At 36.0% G+C, this 17,643-nt stretch overlaps 1 protein-coding gene across 2 annotated transcripts in view; it reads left to right on the forward strand.

Moving 5' to 3' along the window:
* Nucleotides 1–17,643, forward strand: part of itpr2 (inositol 1,4,5-trisphosphate receptor, type 2) — a 106,049-nt gene that overhangs the window by 51,245 nt on the left and 37,161 nt on the right. The window lies entirely within an intron of this gene.

Raw genomic sequence — 17,643 nt, forward strand, 5'->3', positions numbered from 1 at the left:
AGGGCCCTGGCTTGCTATTGCTAGACTTGCGAAACTGCCTAACCTATCTTTAATACACAATTTCCATCATTTTAACGATACACAATTTTCTATAAATTTTTCATTTCATGCCAATTTTAAAGGAATAGATCAGTCAAAAATGGAAAATCAATCATTTCATTAGTGCTGTGCTTTTTTTTTTTAAGTGAGGATGAAGTAGCATAAGTTCTAGCTTTTCAAAAATTCAGTTATCCCATTTGTGCCCAAATTTTTCTGAATGGTTTTATGCATATAGTCGTGTTAATAGTGTCCTATGTGAACATGTTCTGCATTTATTTTCCCCAGGTTTTTTTTTTTTTTCTTGAAAATCTGATTTGAATGTGCGCCACTATAGGAGAACATTTGGCATCTAACTCAAAATAACTGCTTTTAACTGATCAATCTTTATTCATAAATGGATTTATTATGTATAAAAGTCAAAGAACATTCGATGTGAACCCAAAAAAAGCTGCATCTAGCTTATAATCTCTTGACTATGAAAAAACAACAACCAACAAATCCATTTGTCTTAAAGTGGTGGAACATTGTGCAGAACAAAGTGCAGCCATTAAGTTGCCCCAGCAGGGCAGTGTGTATCATGAAAATAAATAAATAAAAAATAAATAGAACGAAGAAAAACTTACACGGAACATGGGGGTGGGACAGTAGAGCTGTGGAAAGATTGCTCTCTCATCTCCTCCTTTTGACAGATATATTCATTTTATTCTATTTATAGAGATGTCAGTAAAAGGTTGAAGTTATATTCTTAAAAACAACCTGAAAAGTTGGGTTGAAAATTGACAAACCTAGCAATTGGGTTGTTTTAACCCAGCAGTTGGGTTAAATGTTTGCCCAACCTGCTGGGTAGTTTTATTTAACTCAACTATTTTTAAAAAATTACTGTGTTGCTTGCTTAAAATGAGCCCAAAGTATGTTGGAAATTAACCTTTATTTAATGTTTAATAAATGAGCATTTATTAGTAAGTTTAATGAATAATAATTAAACAATAGACATTTATTAAATTGCTTATTAATAAATGTTCACCTTTTATTATTGTTGCTTCAAGTAATTATGTTTGATTTTTAACTTCCAACCTATTTTGGGTTCATTTTAAGCCAGCCATTTAGTAATTTTTAAACAGTAGCTGAGTTAAATAAAACTGCCCAGCACATTGGACAAACATTTAACCCAATCGCTGGGTTAGTAAAGTTGCCGCTTGGACTTTTGACTAAGTACGCCAAAAACTATAGATCTCTTGTAAGATTTGTCTTGTTTGGATGATTCTAGAGACCTTCACGATTATGTATATATATATATATATATTATATGTCAGAAAAAAATATTTATTATTAACATGAAAATTACGTTTCTTTGAGAGGGTTTGCCTTCATCATGCTTCCTGGAAGTAGGGGTTGGAAGTTGGCAGCCTCATGTGACAGGAAGGAAGTGAATACCGTTTTCTTGCATGTCATTGAGATATAAACGTGGATAACATCTAGAAAAATACTTACAAAAGGAAAATGACAACTATACTCTGCGGCAACTATAGTTGCTGGTGGGCTAAAATGGGTTAAGGCTATGCTAAGCTAGCAGGCTAAGCAATTAGCTTGCTAACTGAAGTCTACATGAAAATGCAAGGAAAGGGAAATGTTTAAATTTAACATGTTAGTTTTGGTAAGATAATGTTGCGTGTAATTTAAACTACATTTTATTAACATTTTCATGATTAAGAATAAAATATACTGTAAAGCAATTTTCTCTCATTTCATTTTATCATTCAGTTTTATTTCTGACCTTATTGGGACCACATTTCTTGCCACTTTATTTACTCCGTCTGTCTGAAACAAAATGATTTATAAATATTGTACACTACCTATTGTACATTTTTTTTTTATGTTTTTGAAAGAAGTCTATAATGATCACCAAGGCTTCATTTATTCGATTTTAATATAATTTCTAAATGTAATGTATTCATGTGAAAGCAAAGCTGAATTTTCAGCAGTCATCATGTTCTGATCACTTTCAAATCATTCTAATATGCTGATTTGGTGCTCAGGATATCTGTTTTATTATTATCATTGTTGAAAACAGTTGTGCTGCTTAATATTTTACATTTTTTGCAGTATTCTTAGATGAATGGAAAGTTCAACAGCACACATTTTTTGTAACAATGTAAAAATCTTTGTTACTTTTGATCAATTTAATGCATCCTTGCTGAATAAAAATATTAATTTCTTTAAAAAAACAGTTACAGTAGTTTTAATCATTACATATTTAAATAAATTATGCCCTTTATATCAAAGCCACATTGTTGATGACTGCTTAATGACACTGATTTAAATCACTTTGGGTGTTAAAACTCAAAGTTCTCAAAACAAAGACTGATGTACTGTACTATGTTCACGGACAGGTTGTGTTCTAACATAGTCCGTTACGTCAATGAAAATGCAGGCCTGTTCATAAATCCCTCTGGCCAAATTTCCAACTCTGGCACGAGCACCAACACCATTTCCATGGAAAAGGGGGTAAGGGGGGTCATAGAGGCACCACACAGGGTTCATGTTTTTGCCGAATATGATTAAATGTGTGAGTGTTCATGTCTCAGTTTACATGTAAAATCCCCTCTGTAAGACAGCCAGGCCAGTTCTGTTCTTCAGCGCATACTTTTGCTTCATTTCCAAGGCGTTGCGTCCAGCTCTTGTTACAAAACATTAACCACGGCCTGTTCTGGAGTGTGTTTGTATAGAGTAATACCTCACGTCTCACGAGTCGGGCGTGCCCTTGAAGTAAACTCTCTCATGCCAGTATTTGGTGGCGAACTTTGTGTGTGTGTGTACAGGTCTCTCCTGTTTGTTGACAAAGGAAAGAAAAGCCCTGTTACATAACAGACTATGCCTGCCTCTCTCTCCCTCTCTCTCTCTCTCATCCTGCCTGTATCTCTCTCCAGCCAAGTTTCACACTACCGCCCGGAGGCAAAGCAGCTTTACAGATTACGAACCTCACACAGTTAAGCTCCTCACACACATGCAGATGCACACACTCACACACCACTGGACACGTACATGCTCTAAAGCACAGTGCATACACAAGCTCCGTGCTAGCAGGTCTCCCCAATGAGTGCAGTGGAATACGACTGTTTCAGCCCACACACAGATCCCGCCAGAGCATTCAGAGCTCTTAGACCATAGCCTACACAGACACACACACGTTTAACCCAGGGGTCTCGCCAATGCTACATGCCAGCAGACCTGTTCTCACAGCTATTACAATGAAATAAAGCAAGATGTGGCGTCCCTGCTGCTACATTCAGCATTTAAAATCTATACAAAACGTGTTCGCAACACATTTAACTTTTGAACTGAGACATACAGTTGGGGACATACAAGTTTGAGAACATATTAAAAAGTCTGGGATTCAAAATTTGGAAATAAGCAAAGTTTTAGGATTTTGAAAAATGTAGATTTAAAGAAACTTTGGTAACACTTTTGTTTAGGGTCCAGTTCCCACTAACTAGGTGCCTATTTGCATGCATATTAATAGGATATTGGCTGTTTATTAGTTTATTTAATGCATATGAATGGCTTATTCTACATATCCGTATTCTACATCTCTTAATCCTACCTAATACACTGTAAAACTCAATAAGTTCAGAATACTCAAAACATTAGAGGAAACTTATTACCTCAAAACATTTAAGTTAACTAACTTATTTTTTTTAAGTTAGTAGAACTTAATTTTTTTGTGACAAGTGGGGCGGGGCCGAGAGCCATGGAAGTGGAGCAAGGCCAGTGTGATGCACAGGTGTCTCTCATTAACAATCACATCACTGGCATTCCTTCGCTCCCACAGTTCTCAGCCTCGCCCCACTCAAGTACATATAGTTAATTTACATAAACATCACATTCAGATCTTGGTTAAATGTTAGTTAGCAAAAAACACATGCTATTATAACTATCAAAGAGACTGTCGATATATACTTGCATGTATGTAATCAAACAACATACAGTATATGTGGTCTTAAAAGTTTTGCTCAACCTAACCACACGGTCTACTCTTCATCAGAATGGTAACCCTACAAAACTAACATAACAGAATCCCCTGTCAATCCCAACATAACACAACATTAAACTCTAACTTATGTCTCCCAATATTAATCTTATGCAAAAACACACAAAATAACACTTAATTTCAACATTTATACAGTCTGATGCAAAGCATGCTGGGTATTAGAAATCTGCTGCAACTAAAACAGTTTAGTTTACTTGAAATATGTCAGTGCTGTGAACTCAAAAGTAAAAGAAAGTTTTAAATACTCATAACATTTAACTGAACTAATTTGTTTAATTTAAGTTTGTCCTACTCAAAACGAATTAAGTATTTTGAGCGTTGGGGTTTACAGTGTACCTAAACTTAACAACTACCTTACTAACTATTAAAAACAGTAATTAGGAGTTTGAGGCGAAAGTCATAGTTAATGGTTAGTTAATTGTGAGAATTGGACACTAAACGAAAGTGTGACCAAAAATTTTGTGAAGTAAAATTTTAGATTTTTTTTTTTTATATAAAAATATGCATTGTTTATCTTTTTTTTTATAACCAATAAACAAACCTAAAAAATAAATATTTATAATTCTGCACATTTAAATTGCTTAACTTTTGTACTACTGAAATTCATGCTAAATTTTCTATTCAACTTTTCACTCAAATTTAATTTGAAAAATAAGTATTTTAACTAGTGGTCTTTCCCCCCCACTGTATTTGCTAATAAAACTGAATATTCATTAGGCAATTATAACAGGCTAGGGACTTTTGTTCATTAGCATTTGATTGGAATGTTTTAAAGTTATTACTTTTAGATAAAAGATCAGGGAAATATTTGTAAAGCGAATAAATATGATTAATTTTGACATCGTTTCGCTTCTAAAAAGGACTTCTCGTTTCATTTTTGTTGTTAGAACTAGTGAATTGTGTTCAAAACCATGTTCTTGCCTTAATCCAAGTCACTATGGTAAACCTACAATATTTATTTTTATATTCAGAGCTGTGCACTTTCATGTTTTAACCACAGATGTCAATAGAGAACCCAGATTTTCGTAGTGTATCTTTAATATATTATCTCTTGCTGAAAATTCTTCAAACTGTTTGTAAGTATGTGTTTGTGTTCTGTATTCATGAGGGTGTTGTTTTTTCCCTTCCCACCCTCATCGTTTAAATAAGTCATCAAGCGTGGTGCAAGAGGTGTGTGGTCACCATGGAAATAAGCCAGTACATGCTGTACAGCTCCTTCTTCTTTAAGAGTCAGAAAAACACACCTGTAGATGATCCACAGGAGGTCCACAGTTTTGCAGCAGCAGTGATCTTTAGTGAAAGGACTAACTTTAGGAGCAGAATGTACTCAAGAGCTTAGATCATGTTCTTTATTGATGCCTATACTTGTCTGTTTGTGCTGCATAGTCAAAAAACACAGTTGGAAGGCACCATAGTTGGCACTCAGGAATATATTTTGAATAGAATCGTCTAAGAAGAAATGGAAAATTTATCAGAGCAAGGCCAGTGGAATTTGCTATAGGACACAATGTCTGAACTTGCCACACCACCATTGTTATTTACTTAGAGGACATTAACTGATTACTTATCAGACTATAGGCTGCATTTGTTTGATATAAAATATTGTAAAATATTCAGATTTCTTTTTTTTTTAAAAAAAGCTCTTTTCTACTTTTGTACATTTTAAACTGTAATCTATTCCTATGATGCAAAGCGGACTTTTCAGCAGCCATTACTCCAGTCTTCAGTGTCACATGATTCTTCAGAAATCATTCCAATATGCTGATTTTCTGCTCAAGAAACATTAATTATGATTAACAATGTTGAAAATAGTTGTGCTGCCTACATGTTTTTGTTTTTGTGGTAACCATGATACATTTTTTCAGGATTTTTTTTAATGAATAAAAACTTCAAAAGAGCAGCATTTTTTTAAAGGGGTTATGAACTGCGTTGTTAAATTGTTTAAAATGTTTTCTGGGGTGCACTTATAATGTTAGTATACTTTTTTTACAAAAAAAAAATTGTGAAATTTAGAAATAAAAGGCATTTTTCCTACCCTGATTTGAGCCCTCTGATTTGAACACTCTGATTTAAGGGGCGTGTCTGCTGTGAGACTTCAGTGTAAACGCCCACTACTGTGATTGGCTAACATCTTTCCATTTGGAACAGCTAAGTATTACTCTCTCTTTTAGCACGTTTTACTATTACAGCTCTCAAGGTTAACTAATCCTGAAAAGTGCTGCATTAAAAGTTGCATGAAAAGTTGCAGAGATGAACACTGTTGCCAATCACAGACATGTTGTTGAGCGCATGAAAGCAGTGATCTTGTCATTGCAACTCAATTTCTGCACACTAACAAATGCTTTCATCATCACTGACAGTGCAAATGTGATATAACTAAGAGATTCGTTGAATAAAACATTTTGCCGTGTGTCCAGAACTCAGTCACTGATAAACCCGCGCTGTTTGATTGGCAGCTCCAACGATTGCAAAGGGAGCGTTCTTTGATCGCTTTCTTTATATAATTTAATCGTCGTTTAAAAAAAAAAAGATTATTTTCATCCTACTAAGAGTAACAATTAGAAGTTGAACGTTAGTCACTGGTTTGATTTACTGACACATAGATACTGTACCATTACATATCAGATCAGGCAAAAGAATTAACATAGTTACTTACATGTTGTTGCATTACTGTTGAGTCTGTATCGTAAAAGTCTGTTTGCAAAGCCTGCGCTGAAATGCGATTGATTTACCAAAGAATCCACAGGAAATGTACCTAATACAAATAAATAAAACTCAGCTGAGACATTCACATTGTTGAAAATAAATAACCATATTCCTAGCATTATGATCCTTTGAAAGGTAATGTTATTTTTGTCCTGTTGTGTTGCTCTTCTCTCCTCCTCATCTCACTTACACTCCAGTGGGCGGGGCTAACGTTGCAATGATGAAGTAGGCATTGGTTTCTTCTGCGGCTCTATAGATAGGCGCATTACAGAATCAGTCGTTCGATGGGCCTGGTGTCAATAAAAGCTTTTATTGGACTAACAAGGAAGTTTTCAGTTCTGAAACTTACAGGATATTCTTATAGTATGATGACCTCTTATATATCAAAAGGAAAAGTTGATTTCTCAATTCATGACCCCTTTAAACACAAATCTTTTGTAACAATATAAATCTTTACTGTCACTTTAGATCAACTGAATGCAGTCTTGCTGATAAAAAGTTTTAAAGTTCATCTGTTTGTGATCCAACTTTTGTGAATTAGAAATGAAACTTGAACCCACAAAAATTTGTTTTTGACTTGATTTTAGGGTTCGATCTTTATTTGGGGATTCACACCCTAGTTAAGTGCTTCAGTGGTTTGTGCTCATTTGGTACCAAAAATAAATTGATATCTCCATCCTACATGCTTTTATAACTGCCTCAGTGGAAGGTTGTTGTAATTAATATTGGCTGTTTATCAGCTATAGATTTAAGTGGATCATGCAGATTAATTGTGCATGAGACTAAGCGTCTGTGAATGTGTACAGAGTGCTGTTTGTGTAACGTGCCGTGTTTATACATGTGTAAATGCTCACTTTGGTGGGTGCCGAGTGTTCGGGTGTGTCCGAAAAACAAGGCCCAAGCATCCACGGCTCAGGTGCTGATGGCATACAGTGTTTTTCACAAACACATCCTGTGCCCCTAATCATGTTAGCCGATCACATGCCCCACTTCCGAATGACACCAGGGTCGGTCATCTTCAGGAATGGTTGTTTACGTCCCTGCTGTTTGTCTTGGCCCTGCCTGCAAATCAACAATCTCTCCAATTGCTCTCACATGCAAAACTAATTTGTTTTGCTCCTAGTGGCACTGTTTATGAGGAGAGACACATTGAACACTGCTGCCACTGAGAGCGGGTCATAAGGGGTGTCTGGACCAATCGCAGAGCGGTCAGGCCACTAGACTGGGCGGATGCTTACAGAAACCCTGAGTTAAGAGTCCTCACTATGAAAAGATAAATGCAATGGGAGATTGATATTAGAGAGTAGTGTTCAGTGTTAAAAGTCAGAACCAAAGCCAGTGTAGCTTATGATCAAGATGCAGCAACATCTTGAAATGTTCTTAAAGTGAAACAATGTATTCTGAAGATGGTTCAGAATTGTATGAGCAAATTCATTTGTGAACAGACGTTTCAGAACAGTTTTGTGAACCAGATAAACCATTTCAAAGAAAAGGTATGGCTCAAAAGAATGATTCAATCCACTCGAATGAACAGAGCTATTAAGTGAATAATCACTTACATTTTGGCTTCAGAAGACTCGGTGTAAAGTGCAATAGTGCAATAGTTGTTTGAACCACTTTTATGATACGTTTATATAGGCTCAGAAATTAACTTTACCATTAAGGGGGGCAGCATGTGCTTCCTGGAATTGATTTCCAGGGGAATGTTTTAGCTTTATTTATATATATATATATAATATAACCTTTTTAAATGTAGCTGTGTTGTCTTTTATGTGAAATACTTAAAGGGTTAGTTCATCCAAAAATAAAAATTCTGTCATTAATTACTCACCCTCATGTTGTTCCAAAACTCTAAGACTTTAGTTCATCTTCGGAACACAAATGAAGATCTTTTGATTTCCTGCCTTCACAACTGAAACTTTGACATTCATAAAGAGATCGCAAAACTAATCCATATGAATTGATCCGTTTAGTCCAAATTTTCTGAAGGGACTCTGTCACTTTAAATGCTGCACAGATTGAATTTAGTTTTTTTTTTTCACATATAACATTAATCAACTCACACATCAGTTGTGGTAAGCAGAAGCTCAAGCTTGTTTGCTTGATGTGCGAGAACCAGTGAGGTTCATTCCCGTGTGTTAAGCAGCACATTTGAGCATCTGTAAGAGGATTGATCTTGCGCATCAAGCAGTTTCGGTTGAGCTGAAGTAGTTTTACGATCTCTTTACAAACTTTTTGAAGCACCAAAGCGGTAGTTGTGTAGTTGAGTTACAGAAATCGCTCAGATTTCATCAAAAAGAACTATCCTGAAGATGAACGAAGGTCTTATGGGTGTGAACGACATGAGGGTGAGTAATTAATGACAGAATTTTCATTTTTGGGTGAACTAACCCTTTAAATTTAACCAATTATTTCAATCAATTAGAATACTATAGACCAGTGATTCCCAAACCTGCCATAGAGGATTCCCAAACCTGCCATGGATGACCCCCAGCCCTGCAAATTTTGTATGTCTCCCTATTTCTGACACACCCATTTCAGGTCTTTCTGTCTCTACTAATGAGCACATTAGTTGAATCAGGTGTGATAGATGGAGACATACAAAGGGCCCTATTTGAATGATCTAAGCGCGTGGTCTAAAGCGCACAGTGCAAGTGCACTTAAAGGGGCCCAAGAATGCTTTTTCACAAGATGTAATATAAGTCTAAGGTGTCTCCTGAATGTGTCTGAGAAGTTTCAGCTCAAAATACCCCATAGATTTTTTTTTATTAATTTTCCCTATTTTGGGGCATCATTAACTATACACTGATTTTTGACAGCGCCGCCCCTTTAAATGGCGTGCTCCCTGCCACACGAGCTCTCGACTATAATAAAGTTCACACAGCTAATATAACCCTCATATGGATCTTTACAAGATGTTCTTCATGCATGCTGTATGCATGCTTCGAATTATGTGAGTAAAGTATTTATTTTGATGTTTACATTTGATTCTGTATGAGTTTGAGGCTATGCTCTGTGGCTAACGGCTAATGCTACACTGTTGGAGAGATTTATAAAGAATGAAGTTGTGTTTATGAATTATACAGACTGCAAGTGTTTAAAAATGAAAATAGCGACGCCTCTTGTCTCCGTGAATACATTAATAAACGATGGTAACTTTAACCACATTTAACAGTACATTAGCAACATGCTAACGAAACATTTAGAAAGACAATTTAAAAATATCACTAAAAATATCATGATATTATGGATCATGTCAGTTATTATTGCTCCATCTGCCATTTTTCGCTGTTGTTCTTGCTTGCTTACCTAGTCTGTGCACAGATCCAGACCCAGTTAATACAGCCTTTCCTTGTCTAATGTCTTGAACATGGGCTGGCATATATGCAAATATAGGGGTCATATATATTAATGATCCCGACTGTTACGTAACAGTCGGTGTTATGTTGAGATCCGCGTGTTTTCTGGAAGTCTTTTAAACAAATGAGATTTATATAAGAAGGAGGAAGAAATGGGGTTTGAAACTCAATGTATGTCTTTTCCATGTACTGAACTCTTGTTATTCAACTATGCCAATATAATATTAAGGCATGTCCGAATCCACTTTTGCTAGTTTAAGGACAGGAAAAATGGTCGATGCACCCGCCAACCAGAGTCTTGTCTCCCATTCCCTTCATAAGCCAGTTGTGCTCACGTATTCACTATTTACAAGACGGAATTTGCAAGCGGAATAACTGAACAACACGTCTGTGGTGAGAAAATGTATCTGCTCGTGTGTGAGGTTAAAGTGTACGAGCAGACCATCTACGAGAAAAGCCTTTTCTTTATGCACAATAATAATCTTTTACATTGTAATCCTTTTATTTTTAATATTTGGCATGTTTGTGTGCTGCTGCACTTCCCTGTTTGTATAATAAGCAGAATGTATAGGCGCATATTACTAATGCACTCTTTAAATAACAAAACAAATATTGCGCCATTTACTTTAGACCAGGTTTCAGCTGGTCAATGGCGCAGTCTATTTCAGTTACCTCAAAATAGTGACGCGCCAACAATGCGCCTGAACTCACCTCGTTTTCAGACCAGCACGCCCATGGGCACACAAATGGGCGCAAATGCATTTGCTATTTAAACAACGTGGCGCAGGATGTGAAAATGATAACTGCGTTGGGCTGAAACTAGCAAAAAAACACTTGCATCGCGCATGGCGCCTGGTGTATGATGGGGCCCAAAATCTCCTCCAGGACAGGTTTGGGAACCACTGCTATAGACTATAGAAAATCAGGACTTCACATTGGTTATTTAAAAAAAAAAAATTGATTTATTAAAACTGGGAATAAATTATATTCAGAAAGTGAGCAAAGAATGTTCCTCATCACTAAAGCGGTCCATGACTCATCTATGTAATCATCTATGTATATTACAGGGCTGTCAAATGCATTGTTCGATTTGTTTAATGATGCTGTGAAGAAATAGCCTGACTTCGTCATACTCATATGCTAGGCAGAATGTGAGTCTGATACTGTTTCATTGCACTTGATTTATGTCTTAACCGAACCAGTAAAAGAAAAAAACTCTGCACTCAATTGGATAGACCTACCACCAATCAGAGCAACGCAGTAAGTGATGTATGTTGAACTTGTACTTAAACTTTTGCCGAATCCCGTTTGAAGGATAGCAAACACATCTTTCCCATCGACAAATGACTTGATTGCGGTTCTTTGTTCGTCTTTTAAAATTAATGCGCTGTCGATTTCTTTTATTACAGACGTGATAGCGGAATCTAAACATCTTACTTCTCCAGCTGCAGTCATCGTTGGTGAAAACCAATTCAACCCAAGCGCTCTTTGATGACGTGGGTGGTTACGTAATCACAGATAGCCTGTCCATCATCGATTAAAGCCTGCCCTGGCAATTTGATTGGCTCGGCCTTCTGGGAGCCGAGCATAATTACTCCACAATGGATCGAGTCCAGACCGAACTTCCCATCCAAAAAATGTTGTCACCCAGGCTAGAGAAGAAAGTACTCCATCTCGAAATCCGATCTGATAGTCATAAAGTATGCAAATTCAGCTAGGAGATCAAACAAAGGAACTTTGCCCGCCAAATAGTGCTACGCATCTATTGGCCGTTACAATTCTGGAGGTGTGTTAGCTTGGTTTTCCATAAAAACAATGACACACAATTTTTCCATTGTCTCTCGACTGCCCCTGAACTGCCTCAGGCGACAGTGCTGTCATCACGTGCTCTGGGACAACCATTTCCTTGGACTCTCTCTCTCTCTTCTTTCTTCTGTCATCTTACGCGTTAAACCTCGTTTGAAAACCCCGCCGGAGAAACCCTCTCGGAAAGGACCAACCAAGCCAAGCGCATTGAAACTCTGCTGCACACCGACTTGAACCATATGCAAGTATTAATCTCTCTGAAATTTGTTTAAACTGATTTCTGTGCTGGCTCTCAAAAAGGGTTAACTGTCGTAATTTGCCATTTTTTGACCATCCTTCCTTTTCTGTCTCTACATTCCCCTTTGTATATATTTGTATATTCTGTATTTAGACGTATAACCTCTGTATTAGTAGTTTTCATATATTAAATACATTATATCCATGCCTTTTTGTTCTCTTGCTCGTTCAACAAAAACCAGGTCACTTTAACGTTTCGATCCTATCCTTGCTTTACGTTTGGATGCTATCATAGGAATTTATCCTCGTGGCCAGAGGATAACATTTCTGTTGTAATAGTCTGTGGAGAACTTACCGGTTTGCTGGACAAACTGATAGTTTCTCATTATTATACATAATTATTAAACCAGAACTAATCCTATATGTAATTGATTATAATTCGTTGTAATTAACCCTTAAATGCATGACCGTTTTGCCAATCATTCTTACATATTCGGGTCTTTATTGACCCGGATCAATATCTAACACGGAAGGATCTCGATAATATAAAACTCCTCTGATATTAGAGTAACAATTACAGAAGAATAAAATAAAGCATATTTTGTTACCTTTTGGAGCTTGAAAGGGCTCCATTTGAGCAGATGTTTTATGCCATCATCACTGTCCTCATCAGTAAATTCAGCACATAATAGGCTATTTTTATGTTTGAGGTCACAGATATGAGCCCATTCGTGAGCTCAAATGTATTCTCAAAACTATATATTTTCAACATCTTCAAAATCAATATTTCGATCGCTAACAGCTTCACCAGATCCCTCCAGTAACAGTTACAGTCATATTTGATTGCGTTCAGTACTTGCTCTGCAGAAAATCGCTGAGCCATTTCATGTTTTTCTTATTATTTTGTTTTCGGTCTGAATGAGTCACTTCAGCATTGTGTTTCAGACATTGCCACCTTGTGGAATAAAGGTGTATGGCACTTATTCCATCATCTAAGATTCAATTATTGTTTGTGCAGAAAAAATATACATACACTCATACACACCTCGGGTCGTTAGCGACCCTATACAATTTTGATAAAAAATGAATACAAAAATAGGCATTCTTTTATGATTTTTTTATTGTTATATTCTTTATAATAAATTGATTGAGGAATACCAAGAAGGTTGATGTCTAACTTAAAAAAAATTAGCGAGGAGGAGGGTAGTGAATGACGTCCCGGGTCACTAAAGACCCGAGGTATGCATTTAAGGGTTAATTCACCATATATGGTTAATTCCCCGTTGGGTCGGTATGTGCATAATAATTATTCATAAAGTTTTATGAATTATTATATTCATATTCCACCCATAAATTGATTAATAACTGCACAAAATCGCTACATGGGTGGCTTTTTTGTTCATTTTAGTGGCATTTTTGCTCCAAGACCTTGTTAATTTCTGACCCTACTTTCCTGGTGCTTTTGCATCCTTGAAAGCTTTCAAGCTTCAAAAAGGATGCAAAAGCACCATAAAAGTTGACTAATCCTTTTATATATATTAACTAGTATCTTTTTCGAACTCTTTCTTACTTCCCTGTTTCTGTTATACCATTTCTCATCTCTGAAAAGATGTAGCCAAGGTGTTCATGTCTAAACTGCCTGATGAGATTTTGGGTGTATGGATTTTTCTCTCTCACTCTTTCTCTTCCATACATTTGTTCCACCCAAAGTCCTACTCCTCCTTTAAAAAAAAATGGAAGTGCATGGTTGCAAAGTTTAAGTCCATTAACTTTATAGTGCCAATGAAGTTGTTCTGAAGGCCTTTTATGTTGTTGCTTCAGTGGTTAAAACATAAAATAACTTCCCTGGCTCAAATTAGCAAGGATTGTTTGGTTTTAATACACATCACCTGACTTTATTATAACTTTAGCACCTTCTAAAAATGTAATATTATTATACTTTTTTTTTTTTTTACTGTATGTGTGTGTGTATTTTTTTTCTACATCTATTAAATTTTTTAACATGTCCAAAACTTGGTAAAGAAAGTGTGGCATCTGTAAGCTTAGAGCAGAGCTCCATGTGTTGTAATGGGAGGCGATATGACCCAGGGTGTGCCGTGAGGCCTAAGACAAAACCTGACTTGATGAGACCAGCAGCACAGAGCACCTTATCTCCTTATCTCTCATTCTTTGGATCCCTCCATTCCTGAGTTCTCAGTTACCTGCAAGACGGCAGCTAGGGCTTTTTTTTTTTTTTAAGCTTGCTGAAGCATCCCAGGCTTAGCCAGGCCAGCCGCAGTGTGGCGTGCCCGTGCACATTTTAAAAAAGTCAGCCTGTCTGTTTCTTCCTCCCCACTGCTCTATCTATCCTTCCATCTTTCCCTCAGCCTCCTCTCTCTCTCTCTTTCTCCTATCTGTCTTTTTTTCTTGCTCTCACTGTCTCTTTTGTCCTCACTTCACCTGCGCAGGTTTTTTTTTTTTTTAACATGCAGCAGCAGACGGATGAGTCAGACTGGCACTGCTACCTTCATCTCTCACTTTCCTCCTTCTTCCCATCATGTCCACAGCAGAAGTGCAGAAAGAGTGCAGCATCAGGAGAGACACTAAACTCCCCCATTACAGCTGATTTTGTAGGAAAGAAAGCAGCTTCTTGGAAAGCATGTCCAATTACAGTGAGCAGGAGCAGGACATGACATGAAGATGCCCTGAATATAGACTTATACCTGTACGGTTAATTATGGGTCTGTCTGAAACCTAAAGGGATAGTACAACCAGGAATAAAAAATCTGTCATCATTTACTCACATCATTCCAAACCTGAATGATTTTTTTGTTTCTTCTGTGGAACACAAAAAAAGATATAGTGAGAAATGTCTCACCAAAGTCAGTAGTTACCAAAACTGTTTGGTTACCAACATTCTTAAAAATATGTTCTTTTGTGTCTTGCAAATGATGACAGAACTTAATTTTTTTGATGTACTATTTCTTAAAGTAAAAGTGTGTGTGTGTGTGTGTGCGCGTGTGTGTGTGTGTGTTTGTGTGTGCGTTTGTGTGTGTGTGACGGTTTGTCCAGACAGTGGAAGCAGACACAGTCTGTGCTGACTGCTGATGAGTGTTTACTGAGAGAGTGGGAACAGCAACAACACGTGCTTGTCAGAGTGAGAGAGAAAAGTGTCTTCTCTCTGTGGCAGTTTGTCACTCTTGTGTTGGCACATACATGGCCACACGGCCACCCTGAGTTTCATTATCCTCCTGTGCGACAGTGTAGAATGGTAAAGTGAGTAAAATGTCATGGCTTGTCTGCCACATTACTTGTTTCTTGGTGCCTACAGGGGATTCAAGAACCATGATTTGCTATTAGTTAGTCCAGGGGTGGCCAACGTCGGTCTTGGAGAGCCACAGTCCTGCAGAGTTTTGCTTCCTCATAAAAACTCAACTGCCTGTAGCTTTCTAGTAACTTTTAAGACCTTGGTTAGCTTGTTCAGGTGTGTTTGATTAGGGTTGAATCAAAACTCTGCAGGACTGTGGCTTTCCAGGACCGACATTGGCCACCACTGAGCTAGTCAGTTGCCGGTGGTGTTTGTGGGAGGGACATTGTCATACTGGCATTTGAATGGACAAAATGTGTAGAATATATTGTTCACAATATTTTTTTAGTAGATTTAAGTAGACTTAAAGGTGAACTAACATATTGAACTAACATATATATATATATATAATATATATATATATATTTTTTTTTTTCATTTTATTTTATTGTAATATTTTATATTATTTATTTGTAATATTATTTTTCATTGTTTTTGCTTGTTTTATTTTACTATTTCATTATTTAATTTTATTTAATTTTATTTTGTTTTTATTCATTTAATATTTTTGTGATTTTTATAATTCTATTGTTTAATTTTATTTAATTTATTATTTTTCATTGTATTTTTTATTTATTATATTTTATTTATTTTTTATTTGATTTTAATTTCATTTTGTTATCTGATTTTAATTTCTGATTTTATTTTATTTTATTTGTAATTTTTTTTAAATTATGATTTTAATTTAATTGTATTTTTAGTTATAAAAAGACCAGCAGCAAATAAATTTTACTTTTATTTCATTTGTTTTATTTTATTTTCTATTTTATTGTTTTTATGTTAGTTTCATTTTATTTTTTGTTTTTATTCATTTAATATTTTTGTGATTTTTATAATTCTATTGTTTAATTTTATTTATTATCTTTCATTGTATTTTTTATTTATTAATTTTTTCATTTGATTTTAATTTCATTATTTTATCTGATTTTAATTTCTGATTTAATTTTATTTTATTTGTAATTTTTTCTTAAATTATGATTTTAATTTAGTTTTAGTTTTAAAAAGACCAGCAGCAAATAAATTTTACTTTATTATTTTATTTTATTTTATTTTATTTTATTTTATTTTATTTTATTTTATTTTATTTTATTTTATTTTATTTTATTTTATTTATTTTTTAATTTTATTTGAGTCCTCCTGAAAAGTCATGTCAATTATAAAGACGTTCTGGTGTAATGAAAGAGGTCATCTTTGATATTTCATACTTCTTTGATACAAATGGTATTTGAGCCATTGTCGAGCTGTTGAATGAAAAGGACAAACCGAGAGTCACACCTGTTGGTAAATACGGTTGTCAATCCTAAACAGAGACTGCGTGAATGTAGCCTGTTTCTGTCCAAACTCAAAAACACAGAAAAATAGCTCCAACCAGATGTATAAAAGAAAGAGAATGAGACAGAAAGGGAGGATGCAAATAAAAGAAAGAACATTTGGTCAGGAGACAAAGGAAGGGAGAGACGATCAGTACCATCCCGCTCCCTCCGCCGTGTCTTCCTCGTGATCTCTCAGCAAGCCGCCACCAGGTGTTACATAACTCTCTCTCTCTCTCTCTCGCTTGCTCTCAGTCTCTATGCCAGCCACTCTCCCCCCCCACCCTCTGTCTTTTTCACACGTTCAGTTTCTCTCCCACTGGGAAGCAGATTTTCAAGGCAGCCGTCTGCTCTCTACCTTCAGCACTCGTTGTCTACCCTCTGCCTCCCCGAGGTTTCGCTACACTTCTGGCATAATTACAGCAATTACTACAGTTTATACTAGTTATGTAAAAGTTCTCCCATGTGAATGTGTTTTTATCCAACACAGTTGGGAGGAAAACATGTGAAAGTGTGAAGGGAATCAGACAGGAAATGAAGCACTCCCTCCTTTACACACTCAAAGACAGCAATGACAACGATGTACTAAAAACGGAAAAGTTTTTTCTTTGTACAGATGACAACGTTATCAAAACTATACCTGTTCACACGGCTCCATGCAAATGACTAAAAACACTGTATTATGCATGCCAGGCCAGTAGTTGGCGATGTCACTTTGTAAAGAAAGCCTTCTCACATACACATTCTTTTACAGAAATGACAACGGTATCGTTTTCAAAAACGTCCAATTTG

Source organism: Chanodichthys erythropterus, chromosome 7 (genome assembly GCF_024489055.1).
Source record: "Chanodichthys erythropterus isolate Z2021 chromosome 7, ASM2448905v1, whole genome shotgun sequence".
Taxonomy (NCBI): Eukaryota; Metazoa; Chordata; class Actinopteri; order Cypriniformes; family Xenocyprididae; genus Chanodichthys; species Chanodichthys erythropterus.